The 15,424-nt window shown below is 46.9% G+C and overlaps 1 long non-coding RNA gene across 4 annotated transcripts in view; it reads left to right on the forward strand.

Moving 5' to 3' along the window:
• LOC132015383 (uncharacterized) overlaps nucleotides 1-15,424 on the forward strand; it is a 43,820-nt gene that overhangs the window by 4,485 nt on the left and 23,911 nt on the right. For all 4 annotated transcript variants that reach the window (XR_009403643.1, XR_009403642.1, XR_009403641.1 and 1 more), the window contains one exon: nucleotides 5,256-5,344. This is a non-coding gene — a long non-coding RNA (uncharacterized LOC132015383). The remainder of the gene's footprint in view (nucleotides 1-5,255; nucleotides 5,345-15,424) is intronic.

Below are 15,424 nucleotides of genomic sequence, written 5' to 3' on the forward strand. Positions count from 1 at the left end.
GGCAAACGATGACCGTCAATGAACGCTGACCGGTTGCTTAGCACTTCCTTTCTGGCTGCTTTCCTTGAACAACTTGCGTAGATGGGGACAGGAATTATAGCAGAAGAATGCTGTGGAGTTTCTGTTTTAAGAATAGAGGGCTAAGGTTAATGCGGGTAGGACCTTCTAGCCTATGCAGACAGTGAGGAGTTGGGGGGGTGGATCTTGTGGTAGAAACTGACAGAATCCCCAAGTCCAGTTGAATTAAAAAAAAAAAAAATAGCCGCAGTGAGTGCTTACTATGAGCTAGGCATTACATGTTAGGTCATTCATTTAACCCTCACGATGACCACATGGGGTGATTTATCTCTTTCTTTTTTTTTAACGGGTGAAGAATTTGAAGTTCAAAGAGTTTAAGTAACTTGCTCAAGGACACACTGTAAATGGCTTTTTCTAGCATTATGCTTTCCCTTCCAAAGAGTTCTCCCTGTCCCCCACAAAGCCCACACACGTGTGCACATAAGCACCCCCACTCTAGATGCAGACACATAAAATTTTGTAAGTCATCCTAAGACCCCTATGAAAAAAACCGTGACTTTCATATCTTGCACAGTTTTTCATTAGTGAAAACTGCCTTTGGATGAGCTTACCTTTCCCACGAACTGCAGTTTATTGGCTTGGCAAAGGTGTCAGTGAGGGCTTGATTGAGGTTTATTTCCCAGCTCCCGGAGAAGTGCTCAGCCCGGGAAACAACCCAGCCCATCTTTGTGGCAGCCAGCAAGCTGGCAGCGGGCGAGGGGCAAGCACTGAACCGAAGTCGGCTCCTTTTCCTTTCTTTCCTTTCCCTTTGGGCTAAGCCAGGCTTTCTGCTCTCACTCCTGGCTCTTCCCTCCATGATGGAATAGGACCAGCCTGCGGCACCCCCTGCTCTCTCTCCCTTCCTCAGCCTCGGCCACATCATTGGGTGTGTGCCGGGAACTCAGCACCTACCTGCCTTGGGAGTTTGGTTATAGTCTGTGCATGATCGGAAGCTCTGAAGACACTCTCTGTCATAGTCCTGTGAATGACGTGCATTTCATTTTTGGGGGGAGCAAAATCAGTTTATCTTAGAGAAGTCCCTGGAGTTAGCTTAAGGAAGGGCCAAGGGCCTGCTGGAATCCAAGTAGAATCTGAAGCCACAGGAAAGGCTCTTCCCAGGCATACGGTGGCAGCAGAATGCCCTGACCTCACATTAGTGCTTCACCAGGAGTGTGATTCAGCTCAGCTCCACTGCTAACCTGCTCCCTTCTATGGCTCGATCTCAAAGTTTCCATTTCAAATTCCCAGAAGTGACAAGCCAAAGGCCATAACCTGGGCTAGATGGCCATCACAGATGGAATCAGCTGTGGACAGTGTGCCCCCAAATGTTTTGTGCCCCCTATCATTTTTACTGCAATATTATTATTACAGCAAAGATGACGTCAGAATGCCCAGAAGGGGTGAAGTCATCCTTTCCAATACCCAGCCTCAAATGCCTCTGCTGTGAATTTTTTAAAATTAAAATACATTTAATTAAAAAAACTATGATATGCACATGCCTGTACGAAAGCCAAGTGATCCTTCCTCCATGCACCCCCCCCCCCCAAAGAATATGGGAGGAAATCAGAGGAAATCAGGAAGTCAGGGCTCTAACCTGTCAAGAGCAGGTGACATCAGGGTTTAGGTGTCAACTCAGACTCTGCACTGTCCTAATTTCTCTTGGAAAGAAAATGATGAAAACATTGCAGAATGAAGGACATTTTGGCAGTCAGTTACCAAAACCGGAATAGTAATGCCCCTGTACTGAAGCAGTCAAGAACATCCAGGACCGTGACTGGTACATAACAGATGTTCAGTAAACGGCAACTGTGATGATCAACTCCCGAAGGCAGAGCTCGGCAATGGCGTGGGACTGAATAATGAAGTTGTTAAGGGAGTAACTGATGACCCACTGTGACCCACAGAGAGCAGGAAGTGGCTTGTGTGGAACGGATTTCTGAAGAACACAAAGATAGTCTGGATTGGCAGAAAGAAAGCTGGAAAGGAATGACCGAGGCAGCTTTTCAAAAACACTTGTAGACGATAACCAATATGCTAAGAAAGAAGAGAGAATAGAATCATAGTAAATGCTCAGTTAAAATCACAAGAGACCAAAAAAAAGAGTAGAAAACAAAAACAGGAACTAAGAATGAGGACAACAAATAGGAAAACAGTAACAAATGTGATAGATATTAACCCACTTACATCACCTTGAACATCAGTAGTTTAAAAGAAGCAATGGAAGGGGGCACTTGGGTGGCTCAGTGGGTTAAAGCCTCTGTCTTCGGCTCAGGTCATGATCTCAGGGTCCTGGGATTAAGCCTCTGATCAGCGGGGAGCCTGCTTCCCGGCTCTCTCTGCCTGCCTCTCTGTCTACTTGTGATCTCTGTCTGTCAAATCAATAAATAAAATCTTTGAAAAAAAAAAAAGCAATAAAAAGACATAGTCACAGCAAATGAAAAAACAACACTGGACTATCGATTAAAAATGGATAGAGGAAAATAGACCAGGCTAACATGACTCAAAAGAAAGAAAGCAGGAGTAGCTACATTAATCTCAGAGCACTTTTCAAACTAAGGAAGGTTGTCTGGGCTAATGTCCGGGCTAGGTCATGAGGATTGTGAGTTTGAGAACCCTCAATGTGTCTCCAAACTCAGAGCTTTGGAAGCACCTTCTCAAAATGTTCAAAAGAGCCATTTTACAAAAATCTGAAATCACAGAGAGCATCTCTGAGAGGTGGTTGGGCCGATTTCACTGTCTCTTGTGGGGAGCAAGAGGACAGGTGGGGGGGGGGTGGGAACGGAGCAGGCTGGACCGGTTTCCACAGAAGACTCAGAAGATCAGATCCCTCCAGGCATCTGCCCACTCTCCTAGGAGCTTGGAGAAGTCAGGTACCTTCGGAAGACATGCTGCTGGGAAACCCAGCTCCCTGGTGGAGAAGGGCGGCAGTGACAGGATTTAGGGGCTGAGCCCAAGTTCTGCTTCACTCCCACGAGGATCCAAGAGAGCCAGAGGTAGGTCTGATGGGGACGAGGGCCAGGTCTAGCTCTTCTAGCCCCAAGGTTTCTATAGCACAGAACAGGGGTCAGGGAAGAGGACCTCCCACCCCTGACCCGTCCCTGCACCTGATGAGTGTTGCCTTTGAGACCCGCACAGGGAAGGATGAGCTTGCCTCCTTTGGAGACACACAGGGCTACACTCCAAGCTCCGCTCTACCTCCATTATCTGCGTGGCCTTGTGCATGTTTCCCTCTGCATCTCAGTTTCCCTCATTTGTCGGATGGAAATTGCAGCATGAGGTTGGGGTGCCAGTAAGTGTGCAAGAAACATCAGTCATTATCATTAGCCAGGAAGCCTCACCAGAGCAGAAGCCACATCTCATTCCTCAGCTGATCTTTCTAGGGCAGCTTGGCCCCAAACGGGCTCTCTGGCCTGATGGGCTGAATGACATCCGTCTGTTTGTCTTCAGACCTCAAATCCATTCACCCGTCTCTGCTCGCTGGTGAGCTCACCCATCAGTTTCTAGTGTCATGGTGAGGATTCTAGAGTTGGAGGTGTTTTTGTTTTGTTTTTTTAAGATTGGTTTTATTTATTTATTTATTTATTTATTTATTTATTTATTTATGAGCTATAGGGAGCATGAGAGAGTGTCAGAGGGAGAGGGAGAAGCAGAGTCCCTGCTGAGCAGGGAGACCCCAAGCCAGGGCTCTATCCCAGGATCCTGGGATTGCGACCGGAGCTTAACCAACTGAGCCACCCAGTGCCCCTGGAATGCCCGGGTCTTAATCCCGGTTCTGCTACTGAATAGCTGTATGACCTGAGTCATATTATTTAATCTCTTTGTGCAAAATGACATTCTCACTTTTTTAACATTCTTGCCAGGGGTGAATGAATTCATACAGGTAAGGTGCTGAGAAAGGCTCCAGGTGCTCTTCCCCTCTGAAGGACGGACGGCAGGGGTTGGGAGCTGCAGCCTGGCAGGGAAGTAAGAGCTTTTCCTGGGAGCCTGCTTCCCTTCAGACTGGCCCCTGCAATCAGTCCAAGGTCCTACATCCCCAAGTCTTCGTCCTTGGACAGGTGGCTGGCTTTCCGGAGCCTGGAGGTGTGGACTGCCCTTCACTGGCCCAGTGGGGATTTGCTCAGCCTTCCAGATTCCCATCCAGATTCCCATCCAGATTCCCATCCAGGTGTGAGGGGAGTGCAGTTGGCTAATTAAGCTGAAAGCAGCGTGAAGGTGCCAGGGAGGAAGTGGAGACATCTGTTCTCCTCTGATTGTCAACTGGCTTCTTTGTTGCTTCTTTGTAAGAACAGCTCTCTCCTCCCAGCTGCAGACTCCCTCCCCACCAGCTGCAGACCAGTGGGAGGGCTGTCAAGGGGAGCTATGATGAGAGATTTTCTCCTCCTGTGTGTGCTTTCCAGGCCTGGGCTTCTTACTCAACATCTACCTTTGGTGGAGTGGGTTCCATTTCGCCTTGAAGATAGCATGTGGAACTGATTTCCTTTTCACTCAGTTGACATGTTTCTGCTGTATTCCCCCCCCCCCGCCCCTTCCCTGGGCTCTGTGTATTTATTTTTATCACGTAAGGAGAGCTCTGTCTATTGCCCGGTCCAGTGGGGGGAACGCTCTGCCACCGTGTGGATTATGAAGGGTGATAAAGTGCTACAAAATTTGAACAAAACCCTTCGTGTGCCTGGGTGGCTGAGGCCAGCATGGTTCATTCAGAGGCAAGGACCGCTCGGCTCCTCTCGGGGACAACGGATCCACAAACCGAAAGGTTCAAAATCCTTTGCTTCTTTGGTCTGTAGCGAAGTCAGAGATTGGACACACAGGTTCATCAACATTCATCATGTCCCCAGCACGCTTCGGTCATGTAGCTGAGGAAAGAGGAGGTGAGAGGAAAGGTGACTGAGGTTCATATACTGGATGCTTAGGAAGTACTACGCAGTGAGCAGTCGCTTCTAGATCCTCCCTAATCAAAGTTCAGACTGATGGCGTGGTCCTATATGCCAGATGTTGTCCTAGCACCTTTCTCTGCAATTCACCAGATAACTGACTTCGGAGTCATCCTGAGCTCAGGTCTCTGACCCCAGCCTGCATCATTAGCCCATGCTACACTGTGTTTTCTATTTTACGTATTTTATTTAATTTTATGGATTTTAAACTTGTTAATTATCCTAGACCTCACACCTAAAGGCGGTTACTACCATCTTCATTTACAGGCTGGGACACTCACTAAGACCCGGGAAGGTGAACTTCATCAGTAGCGGGGGAAGAATACGGTTCCTGGGTTCCTGGTGCGATTCCTCAGGTAATATCAATACCCATTGGAGAGTGTGAGTTTGCCCCAGTTTCTGCTACTCATTGAAACCGCTGTTGTCTCTGCTTCGATGTTGTGTCTCCAGTGCTGAGAGCAGGTGGCCCGATAACTACCTGTTAAGTGCCTAAATTCCACAGCTACCTGTGTCCTGCTCCTCCTCCCGACTATAACCTGTGAGTGGGACTGTGCAGGTGGGGAGGCTCTGGTCCTCCAGGATTGCCGGCCCCAGCACCCCAGCAAGGTTCCCCTCACGGGGCAGCCTGCAGACCTGCCTTTTGCTGCCTGTGGCATGTCATTCTATTTGGAAGACATGCAAAGGAGTAAGTGAAATAAAGATATGCCAGTGAAATAAAAACTCACCCAGGCTTTATGAATTTCAACCTTCAGAAATACTTAGAAACCGTGATAATGTTTCCACCAAGGTCAGAAAGTGTGTGAATATATCAAATTGAAATCAGGTTTTCACAACTGGTGGGTTCTGTGATGTCCTCAGTCACAACACATCAAAAGAAAGGTGTATTGCATGAAGTGAGGAAGAAACATTTTGTTCTCATAATCACCCAGTGTTGGCCACCCTCTACCTACAAGGGAAGGGGCAATCGTTGCTTATTTCAGGGTTTCCCGAGGCTCTGTCAGGGACCTGCTCCGTCCGGGTCTGGCCAGTTTTTTTTCTAGATACCCTTCTCTCCCTGCCTGCCAGGGTGTGCTCTGTGCTCTCATAGAATCTGGGAAATAGTCGAGGAGCCTCCAGGATTTACTTGTGGTCTGAACAGGGTTTTAGGTTCACGGAGTCAGGTGGTTAGAATCAGGCACACTTAGCCTATGCTTCTAGCTCAGTCATGAGCTAGGTGAGGTTGGGCAAGTCATTAAGCCATTATTATTATTATTATTATTATTATTATTTTTTAAATTTGCTATTATTTTGAGAAGATCCTGAAATGTAACCCTTAGAATTGTTAGATAAAGACAAAGAATAAAGATATCTTCTGTTTGTCCCCTGATGAACCCCAACTCTAGATGAGACTGAGCTTGTGCCCTGGGGTCTGGGAGTGTAGCTCTAATCCTATAGTTTTCTGCTCTGTTTTAAACATTCTTGGGGGGCACCTGGGTGGCTCAGAGGGTTGAGCCTCTGCCTTCGGCTCGGGTCATGATCTGGGGGTCCTGGGGTAGGGCCCCACGTCAGGGTTTGGGCTCGTCGGGGAGCCTGCTTCTCCCTCCCTCTCTGCCTGCCTCTCTGCCTGCTTGTGATCTCTCTCTCTGTGTCAGTGAATGAATAAAATCTTACAAAAAAAAAAAAAAAAGTTCTTGGGGCACCTAGATGGGTTCGCCGGTTAAGCATCTGATTCTTGATCTCCGCTCAGGTCTTGATCTCAGGATCATAAGTTCAAGCCCTCCCTTGAGCTCCACACTGGGCATGGAGTTTATTTAATTCCCCCAAAAATGGAATTAAAAACCTTCTTGCAGAGTTTGCATTGTATTCCATAATATGCCCATACTCTCTGCTCCTGCACCATGGGATAGAGAACCAACATTCCAGGGTTAATAGTGTATTTTGTCCCTTGTGCTAAGCTCTGGGACTTTTGGCATCATCCGTCTGTCACCACTCCTCCCCTGTTTCAAAGGCACAGGGGTCTGAGGAAAGCATGACCACAGTGCCTCGTGCTTGGTAAGACATCTTCATTTTTCAGTTTGTTTTTAAATCATACAATTCAAGTTTCTAAATTATGCTTCTTTTTTAAATGGACGTATAGTTGACCCACAATGTTGCATTAGTTTTGGGTGTACCAGGTAGTGATTGGGCGAATTCCCCATGCTGTATCTTTCATCGCCCCGACTCATTCATTCTGTAACTGGAAGCCTGCAACTCCCACTCGCCTTCAGTCCTTTCTGCCCATCCTTCCCGCTGGCAAGCACCAGCGTGTTCTCCATATTTATGGGTCTGCTTCTGGGTATGACCTCTTTAATGTTGCTTGAAAATTATCTCTGGAATAAAGGCTGAAGAGGTCAGTAGGTAAAGGGCTCCTCGGAGAGCACCTGTTTGTCCTTCCCCCGCCCTCAGAACGGCTGCCCCTCTGTTCTGATATGGTTTCACCCCCCACCCCTGGGGGCCAGGCACTTGCTGCTTATTGAGTTCGTCAGCATTTCCCCCATGGATCTCAGACTGACTAATTAGCCTACCCTGCCTGATTGCTGAAGCCACAGGGCAGTGCCAGGCCAGCACTTTTCTACATGGCATCTGCTGAGAAAATGCAGAGCCTTTAACCCTGTCTTGTCTACATGGTATGGGTACGCATGAGCTCGTGTGGAGGTGGATGTGGGGGTATAACCCCCCCTGGCTTGAGGGATCGGGGCTGTAGGTTCTTCTCTTAGAGCCCATAGATACTTCCCTGCATGGTCAGATAGGGTCAGAACACTTGGAGAGACTTAAGCCAAAGATTCTCATCAATATTGAGGATGATTTAGGGGGAGAGTGGCATTGGGTAACTGAAATGATTACCCTAATTTTGAAGCACATTTTATTCAATTTTTTTTTTTTTTTTTTTTACCATCTAACTTAGCCTTTTGTTTTGAAAGAAATCAGGATCAGTCAAAAAAAGACCTGATAGTTCTCTCTTCCTCTCCCTTGGGTTGACTAGATGTGAAAAGTGGGTCGTATCACCAGTGATCTATGCTTTCTTGGCTCACAACCCCTCTTGCTAATGCAGGACCCCAGTCCTTGCTAGAGCCCCTCAAGTGTTCCCAGGAAGTTTCTTATGAAGCTCATAAGCAAGTCGGGTCAGCTGCTGCAGGTTTCTATTGGACTCTGCTGTCCCTGGGCCATCTGTGCCTGTCCACCTCTGCTGGACATGACCACAGGACACTCTGCCTTCTCCCCACCTCCACCACTTTCCGCCACAGAGCATCCCAGTCTCCCTCTGGGAATACCTGCCCTTCCACGGAAGCATTGGTAATGCCCAGAACCTTCGAGGGACTAGCACATGGCAGCCCGTGGCACAGTTGGAGGGAATAGCTGTCTCTACTTTGTGCTTCCCAGAGCAGCCCTGCCCGAAGCTCCTGCCTTAAAAAACAGCCAGAGGTAGGGCTCTTTCTTTCTTTTTTTTTTTTTTTAAAGATTTTATTTATTTATCGGAGGGGGAGGGAGAGCGAGCACAGGCAGACAGAGTGGCAGCAGAGGCAGAGGGAGAAGCAGGCTCCCTGCTGAGCAAGGAGCCCCATGTGGGACTTGATCCCAGGACGCTGGGATCATGACCTGAGCCGAAGGCAGCTGCTTAACCAACTGAGCCACCCAGGCATCCTGCTCTTTCATTTTTTATTGAAGGCCCTCTCTCCCCAGGGGATCGGGATGGTGTGAGGTTAGAATCTGGGTAATGGGTTCAAACTGATTAGGCTTTGAAGCCTCGTTCTCCCACTGGGGAGTTGTCCATGCTGGAGCAATTTCTTGATTTCTTTGAGCTTTAACACCATGATTTGTGTAGTAAGACTAAAACAGTGGTACCTGATTCAGGATTGTTTAGAGGCTAAACAGGCGAATGCACCCAAAACTACCTGTTTCCCATAATGCTCTCTAATGCTAGCTGATATTAGCTAAGAGGGCCCAAGTGAGACCACTAGGGGCTGGGCAAGGACAGGGATGGTGACATTCTGCACTCTCAGCAGAAGCATGCCTTCTCTCTCACCTTGAAGACTTGACATTAGGTCAAGCTTCTCCTCATCTCCCTCTTCCCTCAGGAGATTCCTTGCTGGAAACTCCTCAGTGCTCCTAACGACCAAGTTGTCAGATAGTCCAAAACACATGTGAGTCCCAGCGGTGATACTGCTTCGGCTCCGCGTGGGACCATGCTCCCCATTCATCTGCTTGTATCTTTTTATCTATGCATCTAAGCAAATGGGTATTTATATGTTGCCATTTGCTGTATTTGTGTGTGTGTGTGTGTGTAGCTTCTGGCTGTACACACACATACACCCCCACACACATTTAATTACAGCTACCCAGTTCCTTGATGTGGCGGTCTAAAAATCTCCCCCGTGAGCAGAGTTTCCTTGTGGACTCCATGAGAAGATGCTAGTGAAGGTGGAAGGGACTTGCCATGGTTCCTCATGTTCAAGAAGCCTCTGAATGGGGCATCAGAGGATGTGGACTTGCCTCCAGGAAGGCCTGTTCTGATAACAAAGGCACAGCAGTGCATCTCAGGGAGAGCGAGGTTTCCCAGAACAACCCGTGAGAGCCGCTGTGAATACACTGATGTTCTCTGAAAGCAGGCATCTCCAGCAGACCCACTTGGCTCCAACATTCCTGGCAATGAGTACATATTCTATTTCCTTTCCTCTCCCACCTCCTCTGCCATATGACAGAACTTTCTACCATCTTTTTTTCCCCTTTTTTATTAACATATAATCTATTATTTGCCCCAGGGGTACAGGTCTGTGACTCATCAGGCTGCGTTATAGACACTGGCGGGGGTATGTGCTACGGTGAGTGCTGTGAAATACATAAGCCCGAAGATCTTTCTACCATCTTGATGTCCTGTGATGCTCATGAAAGAAGTCTGCGCAGGTTAATAATGAACCCAGATGGGATAGAGCTTGGTTTGGGGTGTGGGATTTTGTATCTCCTGGGGTTACTTGGGTTTCAAAGTCTTCAGCGGTACTTGGGCATAGGAAGCAAACCCTCCCTTGAATCTCTTCCTGTACCTTCTGCTCAGTTCTCGCCTGAAGTTCAGATGCATTCTACCTACAGAGACTGACAGTTTTATGTGAGGTCTGATCTGAGTCAGGACTGGTCCAGAGAAGAAATCGTGTCTTCTGAAATCCATTTCCAGCCCCTTTTCCACGTGTGGGTGATGAGGTATGGGTGCTTACTACTCCCCTATAGGCATTCTAGATCTTATGGGCTATGGCAATGCCCATTACCTTTGATACTACATATACTGTTATTCCTTCTCTCCTACTCAAGGAAGGATGTGGGTAGGTGTTATGAAGGATCCTTGGGAAAATCCTATAAAGGATTTGAGATCCCTGGCAATGACCATGTGACAGATTTTTTTTTCCCTTTCCGAAGGGTACAGCATATACTGCTAAATTATGGCCACTATTCTTTTTTTTAAATTTTTAAATTTGTTTATTAACATATATTATTTGCCCCAGGGGTACAGGTCTGTGAATCACCAGGTTTACACACTTCATAGCACTCACCATTGCACATACCCTCCCCAATGTCCATAAGCCTACCACCCTCTCCCTACCCCCCTCCCCCAGGCAACCCTCAGTTTCTTTTGTGAGATTAAGAGTCTCTTGTGGTTTGTCTCCATCCCAATCCCATCTTGTTTCATTTATTCTTTTTTTACCCCCAACCCCCCCACATTGCATCTCCTCTTCCTTGTATCAGGGAGATCATGTGACAGTTGTCTTTCTCTGATTGATTTATTTCACTAAGCATAATACCCTCTAGTTCCATCCATGTTGTCGCAAATGGCAAGATTACGTTTCTTTTGATGGCTGCATGGTATTCCATTGTATATATATACCACATCTTCTTTATCCATTCATCTATTGACGGACATCTAGGCTCTTTCCCTAGTTTGGCTATTTGGACATTGCTGCTATAAACATTCAGGTGCACGTGCCCCTTCAGATCATTACATTTGTATCTTTAGGGTAAATACCCAGTAGAGCAATTGCTGGGTCGTAGGGTAGCTCTATTTTCAACTTTTTGAGGAAACTCCATGCTGTTTTCCAGAGTTGCTGCACCAGCTTGCATTCCCAACAACACTGTAGGAGGATTCCCCTTTCTCTGCATCCTCGTCAGCATCTGTCATTTCCTGACTTATTAATTTTAGCTGTTCTGACTGGTGTGAGGTGGTATCTCACTGTCGTTTTGATTTGTATTTCCCTGATGCCGAGTGATATGGAGCACTTTTTCATGTGTCTGTTGGCCATCTGGATGTCTTCTTTGCAGAAATGTCTGTTCATGTCCTCTGCCCATTTCTTGATTGGATTATTTGTTCTTTGGGTGTTGAGTGTGATAAGTTCTTTCTAGATTTTGGATACTGGCCCTTTATCTGATACGTCATTTGCAAATATCTTCTCCCATTCTGTCAGTTGTCTTTTGGTTTTGTTAACTGTTTCCTTGCTGTGCAAAAGCTTTTGACCTTGATGAAGTCCCAGTAGTTCATTTTTGCCCTTGCTTCCCTTGCCTTTGGTGATGTTCCTAGGAAGAAGTTGCTGTGACTGAAGTCGAAGATTTTGCTGCCTGTGCTGTCCTCAAGGATTTTGATGGATTCCTTTCTCACATTGAGGTCTTTCATTCATTTGGAGTCTATTTTTGTGTGTGGTATAAGGAAATGGTCCAGTTTCATTTTTCTGCATGTGGCTGTCTGATTTTCCCAACACCATTTGTTGAAGAGACTGTCTTTTTTCCATTGGACATTCTTTTCTGCTTTGTTGAAGATTAGTTGACCATAGAGTTGAGGGTCTATTTCTGGGCTCTCTATTCTGTTCCATTGATCTATGTGTCTGTTTTTGTGCTAGTACCATACTGTCTTGATGATAGCAGCTTTGTAATAGAACTTGAAGTCTGGAGTTGTGATGCCACCAACTTTGGCTTTCTTTTTCAATATTCCTCTGGCTATTCGAATATGGCCACTATTCTTAAACAAGGTAGCCAAAGCCACTGCTTCTTGTAAGTCACCTGCTTATCTGCTTTGAGGGAGAATGTGGAACTTCTATACACCCTGGGCTTAGGGCTTTGTGTTTAGGCATATTTTTATACAAGGACACACATGAGCATGCACACAAATCTTCAAATATATTAAGTAGTCCTTTTGTAGCTTTTAAATAAAGCAGAATGTTGTAATATAAATTCACCATGGGGTTGGGTTTTACCTGGGGGCCCATAATCTTTTCCAAGGATCTCCATAGGACATCGATAGGAGTTGAGCAAATGACTGTTGTGTGAATAGTGAATCAGACTGCGATCAGATCTCAGGGATGGTACACGTTCCACATGGAAAGGCAGCCAGAATCAAACCTTAGGAAACCACTGGCCAAACATGTATGGGTTCTTCTGAGTGGGGAAGAGCCGTGTCCTTGGACCCTGACCTCGCCCTACTACAGAGCACCATTGGCCTCTCCCACCCATGATCTCTCCCTCCTTGGTCCCACTTGTGCTGGTGTCTGCATGGTCTGGTTCTTTCGTCTATTATTCTGTACGCTTACCTCATTGTTCAGTTAGGTTTTGAGTCCTTCACATGCTGGAGCAGGCAGCTGTGGCCTTCAGTTTCAACTCTACCCATTCCTATGTGCTATATGGCCTGGCTGTTTCAATTCTCTGAACTTCAGTTTCCTGATCTGTAAAACTGGAATAATAATGCTTTCTTTGTGGGCTAAGGAGAAAAGGTAATAGATGGCCCTTAGCACAGAGCCTAGCATCTGACGTGGGTTTAGCAAATGCCAGTTTTTATTAAAGTTGTTATTAAGATTTAGCACTCATTCACTCATCTGATATTATCCTCTGTGTCTGTACCTCCTTGTTTGCTGACACAGAGTAGGAGCACAGCATGGGTTAGCTGAATGAATCAAGTCAAAGGGAATGAGTTCCTCCTTAGGTCCTGGGATGTGGTAGGAGTCAGTGCAGTCTGTACTCAATGGCAGGGCCCAGGAGAACTTGGAGAGTCCAAGAAGGAGCTCGGATTTGGGGAGCAGGCATCAGCTAGGATGTGGGCTCCTCTGGTTCCCTGGCTCCATTCTGAGTCTTGGCTTGACTACTGTTTGGATCATGGAAGACCTCTCATGCCCCTGGATGGCGTGGAGAGGGTCAGGGTCACCTCTGCAGACCCCTGTGCCTGCAGGGAGTGCTGCCATACAACCCTGAACATTGGTATGGAAGACAGAGACCCTAGGCATTTGAATGAACATTCCAGCCTCTTGCCTTATTTTTGTGGAAAACCGCGGAGGGATGTGAGAGATGACCAGCTCTCTGCTCCTCCCTTGCGATGTGACCCGTGGAACCTGCTCCAGCTTTTGATTTCCGTCTCCTCCAAAATGACCTTCCCTTAGCAGCTCAACACCTCTCCTTTCAGCCCTCCCTTTTCCTTCTTTCTTTCTCTGCTAATGATTTTTGTAGTTAATGAGGTTCCCCCCCACCACCATTCTCTATGTATGTGACTCTGCCATCAACTTGAGTAACCATCAGCCATCTATTTATAACCACTGGGCCTCTCAGCTCTCCTCCCCAAATTCATCCACGGCCTCTTTATTTTTTCACAACTGCAGCAAACAAAGTATGTCTTGGCGAAGATGGTTATTTCTCTAATAAGGCGTCTCAGTATGGGAAGAGACACTGCTGTCGAATAATTAACAACAACTTTGCTGGGACCCTTGGCCTTACGACTGAGTGTTCGGCAGCTCAGTTAATGCTCATGTGAAGGCATCTAATATTCTATGGAATTTTCTCACGATTACAATGGAACCTGATAATAATGATGCCTGCAAGGAATTACCCCTCCCTGTCCATCATAAGGATCACAGAACTCTGCATCTCCACCGATTGATTAAGTCCTTGTTGAACATTTGTTGAACTCTGTGTTGTGGTGTTTGCTCCAGGGAAATGACTGGGAGAGCTCTAGAAGGATAGACACTTGAGGCTCCCTCCAGCCTCTCTGAGCATCCGAAGCTGTGCCTCAGACTATCCTGTGCAGCCAAGCTTGAAAACCAGGTCTGGGGGAGTAGGGGAGAGCAGGTGCTCTTCAGTGTCTGGAAGATTTGCAGTGTGTTCAGAGGGTAGCTGCTGGGGTGCCTGAATAGGGCTGAGCACTCTCTCGGCTCCCCTTCTCAGTTCTGTACCTTAATGGCTTATGTGTCTTAAATTCTGAGCACAGATGCTGATTTCAAGATTCAGAATCAAAGTTGAACAGCCGGCAGGTGCAGGGCGCATCTCCAGCCTGAAGCTCTCTGGCTACCAAACCTACACCTTTTGCATCACTGTCAAGTGATTTATGCCAGGAAAAGACTCAAGGCCATATGTAATTGAGTGCTGGCTCCTTGATTTGGTTGGTCCAGTAGGCATTGAGGAGGGAGAGGGTGAAAGGCGTGGTATTTGGAGAACTCCACCATTATTCAGCTGAGGAGGTTCCATTATAGCGGGACCAGACAGAGCCCCTCGATGATCTTGGAATGCGTAAGCAGGCAATGCTTCTTCCGTTCCTGGGCAAAATGAGAGCATTTCCTATGTTTGACTTAACACTTTCATTATAAACAGGTGTGTGTTGGGGGAAGGAGGTGGATGGCATTGACAATTTACTTGCCAGGCTGGGGGATCCTGGAATTTGGGATCCCCTAGGGGGTCATTTGCTTTTTCTGCTTTGCAGGTTTAGAACTTCTGCTTTTTCAATTGGTTTGGCATTGACGTTCTGGGGAACAGATCTGTGGCGGCCAAATAGGACTCTGCTCCCAGGGGAGTGGAGCATGTAGTGGAGTGTGGAGTGTTGGTGTAGAAATTTACAACAGAAGCCTTCCCAGCCGCAGGCACCTGCGGGAACCAGGGCCTCCTGAGGACAGGGGGAGGTGAAGGGTGTTGCCTGAGAAAGCCCCCATTGTAGATCAGAATACTGTCTGAGAGCCCGGAAAAGAAACAAAGGGTGTTGGCTATGCACCAGGAATATTGCTTCCTATTTATCCTGAAGATCTTTGGCCTTATTCAGTATATGTTATTAGAATCAGACCACCCATACAAGTGGGCAGAGATATCGTGAAACATTCTCTTCGGTCTTTCTGCACTCCGTCCAATACCTTTTGACAACATCAAGAGGATAACTTGTAACTAATCAGATCCAACTTATCTCATTGATTGCACGTTTATCTTCTTGATGGGTCTTTATTTTTTTTAAATCATTGTCAAGTATACGTAACAGAAAATGTACCACTTTCACCATTTTCAAGGGTGGAGATCTGTGGCATGGAGTCCCTTCCCATTGTTCTGCATTCATCATCCCCATCCATCTCCAGAACTTTTTCATCTTCCCAAATGACCCAATCTTCTGATTGCATGAACCACAAAGTGCCCACTTGCCCTTT

This window comes from Mustela nigripes, chromosome 4 (assembly GCF_022355385.1).
Source record: "Mustela nigripes isolate SB6536 chromosome 4, MUSNIG.SB6536, whole genome shotgun sequence".
Lineage (NCBI taxonomy): Eukaryota > Metazoa > Chordata > Mammalia > Carnivora > Mustelidae > Mustela > Mustela nigripes.